General features: G+C 40.7%; 1 long non-coding RNA gene across 1 annotated transcript in view; it reads left to right on the top strand.

Annotated features, from left to right (window-relative positions):
* Positions 1-19,254, top strand: part of LOC129392143 (uncharacterized) — a 140,438-nt gene that overhangs the window by 51,184 nt on the left and 70,000 nt on the right. The window lies entirely within an intron of this gene.

Genomic DNA, 19,254 nt, shown 5'->3' with positions numbered 1-19,254 from the left:
AGCCTGCGCGTCCGGAGCCTGTGCTCCGCAACGGGAGAGGCCACAACAGAGCGAGGCCCGCATACCACAAAAAAAAAAAAAAAAAAGAACACACCTGAGTTGCTGGAAGTTTTAACTGGAACTGTTATTGAATTGGGTCCCACCGTTTGCTGCTTACAAAATCAAACTCACAAATGGTGATAGAAAGGAAAGATGCCTGTAATCAGAATGCTGGCAGTCTAGGGAGATGGTGGATTCATTATCCTCCAAAAACCACCTCCAAAGATTCTGCTCGGCCATGGAAGCTTCTAAAGGGAAACAGGGAAATCATCTCAGTCGGTCATTGAGATACAGGGAGCCGGAGTCATCACCGTCCCCCACCGTGTGCAGGCTTGTGGACTCCTCGTTGTCTTTCTTTAGATGCCACCTTGTTGACACAGTTGGTTCGCGAGCTTACTGAAGGGGAAGCTAGGGAAGAGATCTGCTCATCTGTTAATTGCTTAATTTTCGTTTCTATTTCTTTGATCTATGGAAAGAAGCAACAAGTTAGACAAAGGATTGCCTGATCAAAAGATTAGAAAGGTGAGCTTGGGCTGGAGATGAGTAAAGCATGGGGGGTGCCTGGTTTAAGGTTAGTGACATGACAAGGTAGTGCCTCCTGCAAGGAGCTGTTTGCGGCAAAGAGCTTTTTCCTGCTCAAAGCTGCTTACAGAACCAATGGAATGATAGAAATTGGATACTCTTTCTTTTTGGCTAGTGAAAATTAATCGTTGTTGGTTGAGAGGCATGGTGGTTAAGGGGCAGGGAAGTTTAGGTTGTAAGGTCAGCAGATCCATCACAAAGTTGGTGAATTTAAGAAAAGATAGGGTGCTGAGGTTTGGTCCTACTCCATAAGAATAAAATGGGGCAGACCATCCTCTATGGAGCTTGGAGTCTGAGGGCAGATGAGTGCTCTGTAGAGAACTGCCCACTCTGACATTGTTGGTGGCCTTGACTTCTTGGCCTTAGTTAATCAGCCCTGGGGCAGAGGGTCACAGCCACGGATTGCGGTGGGCTATTTCACTTGGAAGGTGGTGACCACACGTCGACTGGGATACCCAGATTTATATCGGTCGTTCTAATGGCTGTTTATATCGTGCTAGAGGCGCACACTGTGCTTCACATAACCACACTTCGGCATTACATAAGTCCAAGCTCAAGGTCCTTAACAGAACATGTGACTTCATATCATTCCTCTCAGGAAATTTGGGAAGAAAACCGAAAGTGGGCTTGCCTTCCTTCCCCAGGCAGAGTCAGCCATGGCCTTGGCTACTTGGGATCCCACAGGGAAAAGGTCATAATATCCTGATTTTCAAACAGGGCTTATGAGGCCAGAATTGTGATCTGATAAGCCAGATGGGCTATCTAAAATTGCAAAACAGTATCGGTGAACACAATCCTTACTACCTGTTAGGCTCTGTTCTGGGTGCTTTCTATTTATTTGCAATATGTTTCTCATACCAACCCTATGAGGAGTGTAATAATGTAACAAAGACAGTAACAAAATTTAGTTCTAAGACCATGTCTCCCAAACTCCCCCTACAGAGAAAGCCTCCATGGCAAAGTAATAAAGAGATAGACCCTGAAGACCCTCGTTTAGATCCTGATCCACCGTTCACTTATTTGTGTGAGCTGGGCAGGTTGCTTAACATCTCTGTGCTTTACTTTCCTTATTTGGGAAATGAAGGATCATAACAGCATCTGTTTCATTGGCTTGCTGAAGAATTAAATTATTGCTATGCACTTAGAACAGAGCCAGTACATAGAAAACATTGTCTAAATGTCTGCCATTATCATTTCAGGGAGAATTGGATAAGGAAAGGTTGATGGTTGACTGTTATCTATAGTTTATATAGGTAAAACAGAAGACAGGCCTATGGATGATAATATGAATCAATAACATCATGCTGCCATACAAATGGTAGTAGCATGGAGTAGCTAGGAGCCTAGAGGGTGAGCCAGAAAACCTGAGCTCAAATTTACCTGCCAATTACAAACGGTGTGACCTTGGGCAAGTTACTTAACCTCTTTGTGCTTCAGTGGCCACGTCAGTAAAATCATAATAACAATAGTTACCATATAGAGTTGTTGTAATGCTTAAATGAGCTAATCCGTGTAAGTAAAGTAGTCAGATCAGGCCTTGGGCTAGAGCAAGTGCTACGTACTAGCTGCTATATGAAGAAGAATATCTTAGACATTAATTTTTTTTTCTTTTACCTACTTAGCTTTCTTTTTCTTTTTCTCTCTGTCACCTAGTCCTCACACAACTCTTTCCTCAATGAGATTTAAAGAAGTCTCTGCAATTCAACATTTTTTTATAAGTAGCTTCTGCACACAGCGTATTATGACCTGCACTTTGAGGAATAGGATAGAAATATGGACTCTGCCCCTAAATAACTCCCAACATCTTAGGAAAGATTGTAACGGAGCCTTCGGATAAGACATCGCACTGTGATAAGTAAGAGAGATGATACCACAGTGAGACTCCGAGAGGCTGGGCCAAAGATTCTGACTACGGTGTAAGAAGGCCTTGCAGAGGGGGTGATATTTGGGTTGGGCCACGAAGTGTAAGATTTTCTCAGATGGAGAAGATGAAAAATTAAGACACATGCCCTCCAGCTTTAGCAGTGGGTTGAAGTCATCTGCGGGCATGTTAAAACATGGACTGTGAGGCTCTTACTGAAAATGTGCATACTTTCCCAAGTGACGCTGATGGTGCTGGTCTGGGAGCCACTCTTTCAGAAGCAGTAAGTTAAGATCAGTAGTTCACCCTGGCTTCACTTCACTTGAGAGAATCCCTTGGGCAACGTAAAAAAAAAAAAAAAAAAACGAAAAAAGAAAAACAAGTCTCTCAGGCTGACATCAAATTATTGGTATTAAAAGAAAAACAACTGCTCAGCTTACTCTTGGCAGCTAAGGCTGAGTGCCTCTGGGTTCAGGCTGCATTTTACAGGACACTTTCACAGGCTCCACTGATCCCGTGAGGCGTTATTTGTTATCCCACTTCATGGAGTTTTCAATTTTGACATGGACACACGGATAGGTGAGGATTTGTTGAGGGTCACTAAGGCCTTGATGAAGCTGGATTCAAACCCAGGACACTGGCTGATCAATTGCCAACTTTGTACTATGACCTTCCTTGGGACAAGTAATGCATCCAGGGGAAATGGTATGAGCATATACAGGAGGAAACACAGGGTGTGTCAAGGTGTGAGCGGTCAGCTAGGATGGCTGGGCCGGGGGTGCCTTGGGAAGGTGAGGCTGGGGCAGTTTGGAACCGCGGCAAAGGGGCTGCAAAGTCATGTTTAGAAACAGGAACTTTTTTTGGTAAGCATTAGGGAGCCATTAAGAGAGATTTATTAAGAATGAACAATTTAACATTTTTCGAGCACCAGATCCTGTGATGGCCACTGTGCTCCGTGGTTAATACACGTTATCTCCAATTCTCGAAACAAGGCTACAGAGTGGGGGTTATTTGATGGATGAGGGAACTGAGGCTCAAAAGGGCCAAGTGGCTCGCTGGTCACAGAGCCAGCAAGTGACTGAGCCTGAATTCAAAGCCAGGTTTGTCGTTTCTAAAACCTCTACAGTTTTCATAATGTCACAGCAACATGATTTGGAGGTGTTTTAAGAAACCCTTTTTTTAGCTTTTCATTTTGAAATAATTTAAGATTTATAAAAATTCTATAAAAAATAATTCAACATTCCTATACACCCTTCACCCGGCTTCCCCTAATATTCATTGTACATAACCGTGATGCAGATATCAAAATGGGGAAATTAACATGGTCATAATACCCTTAACCAATCCAAATGTCTTATTTGAATTTCACCAGTTTTTCTACTAATGTCCTTTTGATTGGTCCAGGGTCCAACTAGGATCCCAAGTGCATTTAGTTTTCAAGTCTCCTAATATCCTCCTTCATGTCCTCCATTCTGAAAGAATCCCTCGACCTTTCTTTGTGTCTTATGACCTTGACACTTGCAAAAAATACCGGCCAGTTTTTTATAGAAAGTCCCTCAGTTTCGGCTTGTCATGACCCTAAGACCTGTTTCTAACCACAGAATACTTCTGACACTAAATATTCAGGGTTTCCCCCCGACACCACCCAGTTGTCCAACTCACTGGGCACCAACGGGTCATCAATTCAATTCTGACACTAACTGCCTAGAGTTAGTATCAGACTGCACAGGTTGAGGGCTCAGTCCCACAAGAATGACCCTCACGTCAGACACCAGCGGCAGGTGTTGGGTGCCCCGGGTACCCATAGTTCTGTCGGACTTGGGTGCAAATTGGAGGTTCCTATGACCCCTCCCTGGGTTCGATAATTTGCTAGAATGGCTCACAGAGCCCAGGCACTCTACTTACTATTCCTGGTTTATCACAAAGGATACAACTCAAATGGAAGAGATGCATGGGGCAAGATACCGGAGTGGGAGGTGTGAAGCATCCATGTCATCTCGGAGCATGTCAGCCTCCCAGCACGTTGATGCATTCACCACCCTAGAAGTTCCACAGACCTCTTTGTTGAGGGGTCTTATGGAGGTTCCATTATGTAGGCATGGTTTATTCAATCACTGGCCACTGGTGGTCAAACTCTTCACCAGCCCCTCTCTCCTCCCTCTCATACCCGGAAGTCAGAGGAGGGAGCTGAACGCTCCAACTCTCTCATCACATGGTTGGTTCCTCTGGCAACCAGCCCTATCCTGAAGCCATCTAGGAACCCACAAAGAGTCACCTCATTAGCATAAACTCAGGTGTGGTTGAAAGAGGCTCATTATAAATAACAAAAGATGCTATTACTCGACAATTCCAAGGGTTTTAGGAACTCTGTGCCAGAAACCAGGATGAAGACCAAATCTATACCTTAATATAACACAATGCCACACAGGATTATGTTGAAGTTACGCCTTTTTGGCAAAAATACCACCGAAGAGATGTGACTTCCTCTGTGCGTCATGACAGGGAGGAAACGATAGCCACATGTCCTAACTCTGATCACTCAGTTCAGATTGTGTCTGTCGGGTGTCTCCACTGTCAAGCTGCTGATTTTCCCCATTTGTAATTAATAAGTATCTTGGGCAAGGATACATTAAAGCTGTGAAAATATTCTGTTTCTTAGCATACTTTTGCCCTCTAATTTTAGTTATCAGCAGGAGGTTATTGCCTACAACATGTATTATTGTGATGTTCATCTTGTGCTGATTTTCTATTGCCATCATTCTACAAGAAAGATTTTATGCTCTCTGCCTCCTCTCTTTTAATCATCATAGGTGATGATTTGAGGGCTGGCTGCCTTCTTTAATTGACTTGCCTCACTTTGGCAGCTGTTCTTATCACACAGGTCCTGCCTGAAAAGAGTGAGTTTGTCTTCATGTCTATTTGATTTTTATCTCCCTTCAGCTGTCAGAGGACTCTGGATAATAACTATTGGATTTTGAGTAAGAAATTGTAACATTTTTATTGGCCTTCCCAGCAGCCCGCTGTCTAGCCTTGTGTCAGGGTGAACTGGAGTGGTCTCGGGGGTCCTGGGTTCAGTTAGGAATCTGGTTGCAACCAAGGATGTAGCAGGACCTGGCAGAAGGTTAGCGAGTCAAGAGTGGAGCATGAAAGGCAGCAGGTGGCAATAACTGTCTTGGGGTGGGAAGGACACTAGAATGTCTCCAAGATTTTCAGGGTCTACTCCATAGTAGCCAAAGTAGGGTGTGGTAAATGGAGATCTATTCCCCCAAACCCTGAGATGGTGGGAGGTACTGTCTCATACTTGGGATGATTTGAGAGAACCAACCAGTCCCTGGCCTGGGACTGGTTTCCAAGTTGATGGATTCTCACCGTTTTACACTATGGGAACTGTGTACATTTCCAGAAGAAACAGCTGAAACAGGCTCATTACTCAGATGGGCAACAGGGAAAGGCCTCCCTTAAGCACAGGCAACTCAGCTGAGTACCCAGGAGTTCTGATGAAGGCACTGCTTCTCAATTCGACTCTGTCTGGGAATTTCCTGGGGATCTCGGTTAGGTGAATATTTTGACTCAGTGGGTCTGGGGTGGGGCCACCTGGGGCTCCCAGGTGTTGGTCTGTTGGTCTGAGGACCACACTTTGAGTAGCAAGAATTAAGGAACACGGAAAGCTCTAAATGCTCCAAAATACCTTGTCCATAAAGTATCTGAAGTATCACCATTTGAGTGTCTTTGCTCTCGAACCCCTTAATCTACAAGTACACAAAGAATCTTATAACTTTATGACAGAAAGGAACGTTGGGGGTTCGGAATCAAAGCATACTGTGATTTCATTTGTGGAATATAGTAAAATGGGCAATGCTATCAGGATAGGGGTCCACTGAGCATGGGTCTTGCTGATTTAGCTCATATTTATCAAGAACCTGCTTTGTGCAAGGCATTATAGTAAGTGCTGGACCTAACAGAAAATCTCTTGTACTTGTCTCTTTTTCCTGCAACAAGTTACAAATGAAGGTGCCCACCTGGGTAACACACCGCGTGGGCATATGCAAGGGTTATACACAGTTTCTGCTACAGTGGCCGTAAACACACCCTTTTCTTTCTCACTCAAGAAAAAAAAAAGTGTCAGAATACAAGTGAACAAGATAGATAATCTTGCAAGTCCTCTGTAAATTGTTTATAATTGCTGGTACTTTGACCAATTAGTACCGAATTACTCACAGCATAATCTCAGAACTGCTGGTGACACATCAGAGTGCCACCTCAAAAAAGGGTGAGAACCACTGGCATGCGTGACAAAGCCACCTTGCTAGTCACGGACTTTGGAACACGAGCCTGGGCCTCCTGTCTACCTTTATTCCATCATGGATAGCCTGTAGTCTAGAGAACTGAAAGGTCCAACATGGTAGCCACTGCCTATATGTGGCTATTGAGTATTTGACATGTGAATAGTCCGAGTTGAGGTGTGCTATAGGTATAAAATCCGTGCTGGACTTTGAAGACTGAGCATGGAAAAAAGTAAAATGACTCAATTTTATATTTAGATTATATTTAAATTACCTATTGAAATGACAATGTTTTTTGATATGTTGGTTAAATAGAATATATTATTAAACTTAATTTCATCCAGTTTATTTTTTAACTATTTATATTGGAGTATCGTTGATTAACAATGTTGTGTTAGTTTCAGGTGTACAGCAAAGTGATTCAGTTATACATATGCATGTATCCATTCTTTTTCAAATTCTTTTCCCATTTAGGTTGTTACATACTATTCAGCAGAGTTCCCTGTGCTTTACAGTAGGTCCTTGGTGGTTACCCATTAAAAATATAGCAGTGTGTACATGTCAATCCCCAAATCCCTATTCCTCCCCTCCTCCCTTCCCCCTGAAAACCATAAGTTTGTTCTCTATGTCTGTGAGTTTTGTAAATAAGTTTGTAAATAAGTCTGTTTTGTAAATAAGTTTGTAAATAAGTCTGTTTTGTAAATAAGTTCACTTGTATCATTTTTTTAGATTCCACATATAAGGGATATCATACAATATTTGTCTTTTTCTGACTTACTTCACTCAGTATGATAATCTCTAGGTCCATCCATGTTGCTGCAAATGTCATTATTTCATTCTTTTTAATGGCTGAGTAATATTCCATTGTATATGTGTACCACATCCTTTTTATCTTCACTTTTTAAATGTGGTTAGTAGAAAATTTACATTTTTATATGTGGCTTACGTTAGGTTTTTATTGGCTATTGATGGACTTGGAGAATGGGTTTCTCCTCCCCATCCCCACATTTCTTTCTGGTACACACATTTCTGAGGAGCTTGACTTCTGTGCCCATCTGGGCCTCTTTGAGGAGTAAACAGTGGCATGGAAGCTACTCTTTTTTTTTTTTTTCCTTCAGGTAAAGGAATTTGAGATCCATTCCATATATGGCTTGAAATTCAGAAAGAGATAGAACTAAGTCTAATTTCAAATGTATACGTGTGTATACTCTTCCTGAAACTTCTCTTCCAGTTTATTAAAAGGCCTTGATAAAATTATTAACATATAATGACATCCTAAACTCTGGGAGGCCTTAGAGCAAGATGACACCATAGACATGGGATTCAGTAAGTTGTCATTTTCTAACTTTCTCCAAATTTAGTTTGGCCCTATACCAATTTAGAGGACAGGGCAGGCAGCAATTCCTGTCTACATAGGGTTTATAGGATCTGCCTTGACTTTGCATTTTTCCAGACTACATACCGAGCAGGGCCTCATAGAGGTTCAGAGGTAGGCAAAGTTCATTTTGGTTCTAAGGTTTACTTTATCTTTTCCTCTCTGTCAGTGACTCTCCAAGCACCTATCCCTAGTACCCAAGTGCTCTGGCTGTTATTAAGTCTCATCTCCAAAGTGCCTTACCTCCCACCCTGTCCTCTCTGCCATCTCCCTCTTAGAAAACACTCTGCCCCCTCTTCCACCCTTCAGGGTCCTACTCTCTGAGAATCAGCTGATTGAATTAATGTGGTAGTGAATGAATGAGGAGCCTATGCTTTTAGGTGTAATACTGTTGAACTTGGGATCCAGCAAGGTGGGCTAGGGGGCTCCTTTCCACTAAAGACATGGTTTTGATTGATATAGCATATGTCAGCATTCATGTCAGATGGTGCCACTGGCTGAAGGGTGGAACCCTCAAAGCACCAAGTGAAAAATCTGAGATTGACTTAGTGGTAAGAGAAGGAGGCTACTTGAAATGATTTGAGAGTGCAGAAAAGCTCTACCGCTCCCCTAATCCTCTCCCACACACAGTAAATTCTCTTCTCAGAGCAAGTTTGGATGGGAGAGGAGGAACGTTGGATGGAAAGGGATTCTTGAGAGAGGGAATGTTAAAGAAGAGATGGGGAAACCACCCCCCCTAGGTATCTTTCTCCCTCCAAACAGGAAGGCAGCTGGGTACCTGGAGGGCAGGCTTCTTGAGGATGGAAGCCCCCTAACCTCTTGAAGGCCAGGGCACTGGGAGTACTCAGTGCATGTTGAGCCATTGACTAACTGGCTGATAGAATAAAAGAAGTGAAGAAGGGTATGGTTGGACCTTTCAGTCTATAAATAACTGCTCAGCACTCAACCATAATCTCCATGGACTCACAGGCCTTGAAAAATGGCACGATGTGGCCTTGATGCAATTCACGGTGAGTTGTCTGAGTTCAGGGGCTCATACTGGAGGAAGGCATCAGGTGTGAAGAATGGGGAGGGTCCTTTTTAAGGGGTTCTGTGCCTGGGGCACTGTGCAAAAAGCACCTTGTGAAGTAGGTAGAAAACCCCATCCCTTTGGCAATTTCCCCACTATGATTTTTCACAAAAGAAAGGATTTATTTCTTCTTAGAAGCTTATCTTTTTTCAAAATGTCATCTTATCTAATTTCCTTCTCCTCTCTTACTCTTTCTTTTTCCTATACTGGGCTTTAAAAATTCTCTTCCTTTTAATCTCTCTTTTCTAGTTCATAAGTGACCTTTCTAGAGATTTATCTCTTTCCCTCATCACAAAAGCTAGCTGAATTGCTTTTTCCAAATCTCCATGGCCACATTACTACCAAAAAAATTTTTTTTTGAAATTATACTTGTTCTCCCACTTGATTTCAAGTCTAATGGAAGGATCTAGCCCTTTGAACCATGAAACCATTTTGCTTATGTTCTTTCCTCTCTTTTCTACCAACTCTCTAGTTTACCCCTTCACTCTGGTTGATTGTATTAACTTGTTTTCCTACATGAATCCTCCTTTAGATTATTTGGTTTGTACTGGAATGGGCTTGAGAGAATTATTTTATGTCCACCCCTCTTAACACTGCTTCCCTCCCTCTGAGCCTGGCTAAAGGGAAGAGGCAGGGCTCTGTGCCAGTGGGTGGGGACCAAACCAGGAAGTGGTCTAACAATATCTGGGGTTCCCGGTGTCCTAGGTCAGCAGAGAACTAGCCTTCAACAGAATCTTCTAAGTAAAGAAAAAATCCTTGGTGGTTGTCATATGTGTTTAAATCAGGGTTTAGAACTGCATATATCTGGGTCCAAATCTCATGGTTTACCCACTACAACTCATATGTTGAAATAACAGCTGACTCTGTTTCAGCTGTCATAGTGTCAGAGGAATTTCGGCTTTCTCTGTTTGTCATTATGATGCATCTTCAGAAAGTTTAGTCAATAATGATAACAGTGATATGTTCTGCTCTACCATATTTAATGAACTCCATGGCAATTGATCATCAAGAGCATGCTATATTGAACAATCTCATCATAGATATTCTAGGACATAGATAGAGACCTACAACAGGGGGAATGGTGGGAACTTTGGACCACAGTACCTTTCAAACACCAATGTTTGTGGTTAAAAACAGATTGATGCTCAGGTATAAGTAGATCAGCATCTAGAATGATTTTCCGGTTTGCCTTAAGTCCTCAGTTAATCAGATGAGAATAGAAAAGGGAAAAATCACAGTATGTCAGCACGTTAGTAATTCAGGAGAACTGACTTACTGGAGATTGCAGAGTAACTGGCTAAGTGATAGAAAGCCTACCCAAGTCTTATTTGCCCCAACAATCTACCTAAGAACTACATTGTCTTTTTCATGGATCTTTTGTGCATAGTGTTGAGGGTTCACCCCTAGATTCCTTCCTAGCCATACGTGTCTTAAACAGGACAAATGGGTATGCGGTCCCCCACTAAGGATCAGTAGTGTCTAATCATATGTGGCAAATAATAAATTCTTTATCTGACAACGATTTTCTGAGTGTGCCTGATACTATGCTAGGTATTAGGGATGTAGTGGCGACTGAAGTAAAGGTAGTCTTTATCTTGATGAAACATGGTTCTTAATGGCAAATACAGGAAATTCAAAGGAGATTACCTTATAAAAATACCAACTCATGATTGGTACTTTTTATATTTAATTCTGTTTTTAAATATTTAAATCATTGATCCATGTGAAATTTATTTGGTCCGGGAGTGATAGAGAAATCCAAACATTTTCCTCTGAAACATTTATTGATTATCACAATACCATTTCTTTAGTGAACCATGTTTTCTCCACATATTTGAGATGACACCTTGATCGTATACTAAATTCTCATATATCCATGTCACTCTTTTGGTACTCCATTCTGATCCATTGATCTGTCTCTGTAATTTTGGCTCAGTACTGGCTTTTAATTTCTGTAACTCTGTGGTATATTTTAATAATTGGCAGGCAAGTCTTCTTTCTTCTTTACTTCCTTATCCCTTTTCTTACCCCTCTACCTTTTCCAGGTCATTCCCATGTGTGTATTTTCCCAGATGGCATTTAGAATAATTTTTTTCAAGTTCCTCATCACCTCAAATTCCTTTTAAAACAAAACAAACCTGGGGGCTACATAGGCTACTTTGAGTCCTATTGACAAAGTATCTACTGTAGATGTTTTTCTGGCTAAAATAATTCTAGAAATTCAATACATATGTTAAACTAAGATTCCTGGTTATTCCTCATGGAGAAAAAATTCCTATGGTGGATTATGTTGGCTAGTAAAGTCTATAAGAGATATTCCTTTAGAGTATTTTAAAATATAGATTCTAGATGCAGCTTCTAGCCCATGCCTTCGTGCAAACAGTTCCCCAAAGTGCTTTATGTAATATAGTTAAGGTAAATTATCAACCGCCTGCTAAAAGCTAAAGGTAAAAAATTCCCTTATAACATATATCTTTTATAGGAAGATAATTCATGTTAATAGCTGGAGAACAATTTGATTTCTTTGAGCATTTTCCTTGCTGATTATCTCTTACACACATTCAATCAATATAAACCTGTTATAGAATCTTACGAGTACTCTTAGATCAACTCAGAGCAGTGAATCAATGAAATATAATACCCAAATTTCTGATGGAAACAATACAACATATTGCTGGTATCTGTAGTAGCAGCTGGTTCAAGCATCATATTAAGTCTTTCTCTTCCAAGCTTGTAATCAAACATATAAGCCTGAAGCAGAATTCACCAGGGCAGCATCCATGGTGACATAATTAAGGACATAGGCTTCTCTTTAAGTAGAGCCTCAAAGGAAAGTTAAGATCATTAAAGGCACAGAGAATCATAGAACTTTTTAAACTCACAGAGTAATAGGAAAATAACCAGGATGTGTCTTTCACTATAAAATAGGAAGAACAGTGAGTGTATTAAATATCTAAGTCTGGTTTCAACCCAACATATACCACTTAATATGACCATGCACTCAGGAAATTTACTTAACCTTTCAGAACATGAATGCAATAACTCTCTAGGCTAAATCCTGGGGTTCTTTATGATGTATCAATAGAGACTGATAGTCAACATCTTCTTGATGCTCTGGAGAGCACTTCCGTACTGAAATTATGATACCAGTTAAAAAAAAATGAAAAAAACTTACTGACTACAGCCTCTTATGGAAGAAGAATATCAAGAAATGGAATGGCCCCAAGAAAATATATTTCTTTTAAATCTATTTTAGTTGAATCAGTTGAAAAGCTTAAAACACCTTTTAAAGGTAGTTTCAGTGTAAATCACACTGCTCTGCCTTGAGTGGAGTAAATGCTAGCATTAGGGCACGTGGTATTTTCCCCAGTTATGTGTGAGGTATTACATATACTTCCCCACCCACTGATGTCAAGATCCTCCCTTCCCCACATCAGGCCGTCTGATTTGCTTTGGCCACTGTGAGTGAAACAGATGCATGGCATTTTTGAGCAAAATATTAAGAACCTTCCTGTGTTTCTGCCATTTCTCATTTCTTTTTTCCCTCTGCCACATGAGCTTCATGTCCCAAGATGTGCAACATCTGCCGTTCCAACTTGGTCCTGGATTGAAGATGCAAGCAGAGTCACAGCTAAACTGAAGCTAACATGTAATGTGATCAGAAAAAAACAGTTGAGATATGGGGGCTGTTTGTTATCAATCGAGGCTAAGCTGCCTACTACAGGGCATTATTCTAACATGACAGGAATAAAAGATCTAATGTCCCATTTCCCCTTCTCCAGTTAGATATCTGATTTCTACAAGCAGTATAGGACTCTTATTATTTCTATGGATTCATCCTCTGTTGGTTCCATCATTACAAATTGAAATATGATGCCTTGGAATTCTAGAAAGCTGTTTATTGAAAAAATCCCAAAGGCAAAACAAGTTCATGTGGGAGAGTAGTTAAGTGTGATAATTAATGATACTTGAGCATTTACAGTGGCTTTATTTACAATAAGCTGTTGGTAAGACTTTGCAAAGACAAATTTGAGCAAAACCTCTTCCACTATGTAACATTCAATCAGTTTCTCCCTTGGCCAAAGCATGTGTCAGGGGACCCAAAAGTGCAAGTGGAAATGGCACATTTGACTATTACTCTTAATTAGTTACCAACATAATACCTGCTTCCTAGCCCCATGATACTGACCTCTGCTGGTATGGAGGCCAAGTAACCAAGGAAGTGATGCCTCCACTAGGGCATCCAACAACAGTTCCACTGAACTGGAGCTGAGCCAGCCTCCCAGGTGTTTGAGGGAAGCATGCAGATGCCATTGGATAAGCAGGCACAAAAGAAAAGGGGATTGGCTGGGGTGATTGTGCTTGATTACTAAGGAAAAATATGTACTTAATAGCCAGCGGGAGCAGGGACTGTTGTGTTGCCTCTCCTGGGGTGCCCTTTAGGACAGTATCGCTTGTTGTGAAAGCTATTGGAAGACTACAGCAGTCTCACATAGGCAGGACTGTCCAGGGCTCAATGGTTTAAGAAGGCTAGTGTAAGTCAACCTGAGGGACTTAGGTAAAGACAAATTTGCAAGGGAAGGGAAGAACCCCGACTACATGAGGTGCTGACAAAGAGAACATAGAACGACCAGTGGAGGGTGGGAGTCATAAATATCAGCCATGTCCTTGTGAACCCACGTAGAAATGAGGATTATGGTGTCTACCCATATTTCTCTTCTTACTGTGTTTTCTAAATATGTATGCATTTAGAATTTTCCATTTTTTCCCTCTACTATTTTTTCATATAGAGTGTATTAGTTCAATTCATGGTTTAGTTCATTGCATTCAGAACACAGATGTGCTCACGAGAGAATTAGAGGAGAAAGGTGGTTCATGGAGATCCTGGACTTGAACCTGGATGTGGTCATGGACAAGACTTTCTCTTCTCTGCTTTTGAGGAGACGATGAGTACACTTTTGTTTGTACAGTGGGGAGTTGGGTTATGTTGACATGGTCGTTGTGGTGTTATTGGTGGCAGCGAAGCTAGCTGGAGGTGTGATTATGGACTATGGAAGAAAGAGTGGACTGTAGTGGCCAATGTCCTATTTTTGTCGACCCAGCTTCTATTCCCATCATTCCTATTTTGGGTAATTTTCCACAGTATGAGTCCAGCCTCTCCCAGGAAGGAGTTTCTGCCTCCTTTACCTGAGGCCTACATGTGCCTTAGATTCTGACATTAGGTTAACCGAAATGAGACCAAGACTTCATTTGAGAAGAAAGTGATGTGAGGAAGCAGTCACCATCTAGAATCCATGCTTTGGAGGCAGTGGTTGCAACTGCGTTCCGCTTTGCAGGGACAGAAACAGCTTGAGCCTGTGACATCCAGTACACAGTGTTATCCGTGCAAGCTGCCTGTGTGTGTGTGTGTGTGTGTGTGTGTGTGTGTGTGTGTGTGTGTGGCCCTGGGGCACATGGCATTTTAGGGAGCCATCCTCCGGTGTGTTCTGTGTGTTGTTTCCAGTTGGGTAGCCTCCAAGCTCAATTTTCTAGCTCTACTGGAGATTTTATGAGCTACCTAATGACTACTAGTAAATTCATTTTTCAAAACTAACTAGAGTGGATTCTGGTGTTTGCAACAAATTACAAGACTTTCCAAAATTCTGCAGAGGCATGCTATCCCCTACCTTTCAAACAAGAAGATTTTCTTCAGCAGGTCAAATAGGCGATGTTGATGTGTTTCATTCACAAAGCTCTGTCGAGTAGACCTCAGTAGGGTAGCTGTTTATTTGATAAAATGTGATGTAGTGCTAACTCAATAAATTGTTTAATGCCTTCTTACCTTTCAGGCCTCCTGTCCCTTTCTATGCTCATCTGTTACATAATGCTTTCATTCAGTAAATATTTGTTGAGAACCAACTATGTGCCCATCACTGTAATAGGTGCTGTACCTACAGCAGTGCCTGCTACAGACAAGGTCTCTATCCTCACACAGTATGGAGGAAGCAGGCAATTAACAAGTAAGCCAATAAACAGTGAAGCTGATTTAAAATGTGGTAACTGCTTTAAAGAAAATCAAGTAATAAAATGGAGTGAAATTGCAGATGGAGGAGACATTTACTTTGGAAGGATGGTCAGAGAAGGCAGAGGACATTTAAAGTTAAACTTGAATTTTACATTAATAAATAAATCTTTTGTTCCCATTTGCTCCAAATGAGGTATTATAATGGGAATGCTAATTCAAAACAAATCTTGGCCTAGTTTTCTTTAAAAATAAAGTATCCTTGCTCTAGTGTATAATTCCCCACAAAGGCAATCTTTAGTGACAATGAGCATAACTCACCAGGTATGTAGGACTAATTATAAAACCCTGTGTTTCAAAGTGACAGTTTTTTCCAGCTATAGCTTTCAAGTCAATTGAGGTAATTGCTATATTCAAGATGTAATAAGTATGGCTTTTCTCGTAAACCCCCAAATACATGCAGATGCCCAAATATATAGGATAACATTCTGTCATGGGTATGACTGCCTTGGATACTGACTGCCTACTGTATACCAGGCACTGTGCTAAGTGCTGGGAAAATAAAGACAAGTCCTGACTTGATGCAGTTTCCACATTCAGAGTTGCCATCAACGTCTAGTACGTGATTATTGCCAGAACGGGGGATACCAGGCTCCCCTGGCAGTCAAGTTCCTCATGTGAAATGGATATACAGTGGCCCTTGGTTTCCACAGCTTCTGCATCCATGGGAATTTGATCCATGGTTGGTTGAATCTGCAGATACGGAACATGCTGATAGCGAGGGCTGGCTGTACATCCAGACTCAAGTTCAAAACCTTAGAGGTTATTGTTTATACCTCTCTTTACTTCACTTTTCACATCCAGTACATCAGCAACCTCTGTTGATGCCACCTTTAGAGCCGCGTGGAACCACGCCACTGCCTCTACTTCCTCCTCCACCACTCTCATTCAAATTGCCATCATCTCTTACACAGACCACTGCTCTTCCTGCTTCAGTGGGTCTAATGGTGAATGTTTAACAGCGGCCTCTCTGGGGTGAAGGTGGAAGCCCTGCGGTGTAACCTTTGCCAATTTCTGTGGTGTGAGTAGTCCTACCACTCTCACCATGGTCAGTGTCGAGGTTCGACACGACCCCACAGTGCCCTGATATGTAGCATCTTCATCTTACTGAGAAAAAGGCACAAGCACCCTCGAGAATGTAGATAATGGTGAAATCTAGTAAAATAATTAGGGAGGGATGAGTTTTTATTAATATTATTATTTTAATTTCTTTATTTTATTGAAGTATAGTTGATGTACAGTGTTTCAGGTGTACAGCAAAGTGATTCTATTTTGTATATATACATATATATATATACATACACACATATCTGTTATTTTTCAGATCTTTTTCCATTATAGGTTATTATAAGATATTGAATATAGTTTCCTGTGTTATACAGTAGGTCCTTGTTAATCTATTTTATATATAATAGTATCTGTTAATCTCAAATTCCCAATTTATCCCTCCCCCCACTTCCCTTTTCATCACCATAAGTTTGTTTTCTATGTCTGTGTCTGCACCCACTTAAACACTAACTCCTCATTCCCTTATTCCTCCAGCTCTTGGTAGCAACCATTCTACTTCCTGTCTATGAACATGACTATTCCAGACACCAATTAAGCATTGCTATGAACATGGTAATTCAGTGTTTAATTTCTTTGAGCAGTTGTCATGCCGTTTTCCATAGCAGCTTCACCAGCCTTTCTGTGTACCAACAATGCACAAGGGTTCCAGTTTCTTCACATCCTCACCAACACTTGTTATTTTCTGGTGTTTTTTTGTTTGTTTGTTTTTTAATAATAATAACCAGCCTAATGGATGTGAAGTAGTATCTCATTCTGGTTTTGATTTGCATTTCCCTAATGCTTAATTGTATCGATCATCTCTTCATGTACTTATTTGCCATTTGTGTATCTTCTTTACAGAAATGTCTATTCAAATCCTTTGTCCATTTTTTAATCACGTTTGTTTTTTTTTTTAGTGTTGAGTTGTAGGAATTCTTTATATATTTTGGATAACAATCCCTTATCAGATATATGATTTGCAAATATTTTCTCCCATTCTGTGGATTATCATTTCATTCTCTTGTCCTTGGGTGCACAAAGGTTTTTAATTTTCATGTCCAGTTTATCTACTTTTTCTTTTGTTGCTAGTGCTTTTGGTGTCATATTCAAGAAACCATTGCCAAATCCAGTGTCATGAAGATTTTCTCATATGTTTTATTCTAAGAGTTTTATAATTTTAGCTCTTCTGTTTAGGTTTTGTGTTCATTTGAGTTAATTTGCATATATAGTGTAAGGTGATGGTCCAATTAATTCTTCTGCATGTGGATATCAAGTTTTCCCAGCACCATTTGTTAAAAAGACTGTCCTTTCTTCAGTGAATGGTCTTGACACCCTTGTTGAAAATCATTTGACCATATACACAAGGGTTTATTTCTGGGCTCTTTATTGTTTCATTGGTCAATGTGTCAGTCTTTATGCCAGTACCACACTATTTTGATTACTGTAGCTTTAGAGTAAGTTTTGAAATCAGTAAATGTGAGGCCTCCAGCTCTGTTGTTCTTTTTCAAAATTGTTTTTGCTATTCTGGGTCTTTTGAGATTCCATATTAATCTTTTTTTTTAAACATCTTTATTGGAGTATAATTTCTTTACAATGGTGTGTTAGTTTCTGCTTTATAACAAAGTGAATCAGTTATACATATACACATGTTCCCATATATCTTCCCTCTTGCATCTCCCTCCCTCCCACCCACCCTATCCCACCCCTCTAGGAGGTCACAAAACACCGAGCTGATCTCCCTGTGCTATGTGGCTGCTTCCCACAAGCTATCTATTCTACGTTTGGTAGTGTATATATGTTCATGCCACTCTCTCACTTTGTCACAGCCTACCCTTCCCCCTCCCCACATCCTCAAGTCCATTCTCTAGTAGGTAAATAACTCAGTTTCATTTCTTTTTATGGCTGAGTAATATTCCATTGTATATATGTGCCACATCTTCTTTATCCATTCATCTGTTGATGGACAGTTAGGTTGCTTCCATGTCCTTGCTATTGTAAATAGAGCTGCAATGAACATTTTGGTACATGACTCTTTTTGAATTATGGTTTTCTCAGGGTATATGCCCAGTAGTGGGATTGCGGGGTCGTATGGTAGTTCTATTTGTAGTTTTTTAAGGAACCTCCATACTGTTCTCCATAGTGGCTGTATCAATTTACATTATTCCCACCAGCAGTGCAAGAGGGTTCCCTTTTCTCCACACCCTCTCTAGCATTTATTGTTTCTAGAGTTTTTGATGATGGCCAATCTGACCGGTGTGAGATGATATCTCATTGTCATTTTGATTTGCATTTCTCTAATGATTAATGATGTTGAGCATTCTTTCATGTGTTTGTTGGCGATCTGTATATCTTCTTTGGAGAAATGTCTATTTAGTTCTTCTGCCCATTTTTGGATTGGGTTGTTTGTATTTTTGTTATTGAGCTGCATGAGCTGCTTGTAAATTTTGGAGATTAATCCTTTGCCAGTTGGTTCATTTGCAAATATTTTCTCCCATTCTGAGGGTTGTCTTTTGGTCTTGTTTATGGTTTCCTTTGCTGTGCAAAAGCTTTTAAGTTTCATTAGGTCCCATTTGTTTATTTTTGTTTTTATTTCCATTTCCCTAGGAGGTGGGTCAAAAAGGATCTTGCTGTGATTTATGTCACAGAGTGTTCTGCCTGTGTTTTCCTCTAAGAGTTTTATAGTTTCTGGCCTTACATTAGGTCTTTAATCCATTTTGAGCTTATTTTTGTTTATGGTGTTAGGGAGTGTTCTAATGTCATACTTTTACATGTACCTGTCCAGTTTTCCAACACCACTTATTGAAGAGGCTGTCATTTTTCCACTGTATATTCTTGCCTCCTTTATCAAAGATAAGGTGACCATATGTGCGTGGGTTTACCTCTGGGCTTTCCATCCTGTTCGATTGATCTATATTTCTGTTTTTGTGCCAGTACCAT

The sequence above is a fragment of the Physeter macrocephalus genome, chromosome 5, assembly GCF_002837175.3.
Source record: "Physeter macrocephalus isolate SW-GA chromosome 5, ASM283717v5, whole genome shotgun sequence".
NCBI lineage: Eukaryota > Metazoa > Chordata > Mammalia > Artiodactyla > Physeteridae > Physeter > Physeter macrocephalus.
Note: the sequence above shows the minus strand (reverse complement) of the source record. Positions and strands in the feature narration are given on the sequence as shown.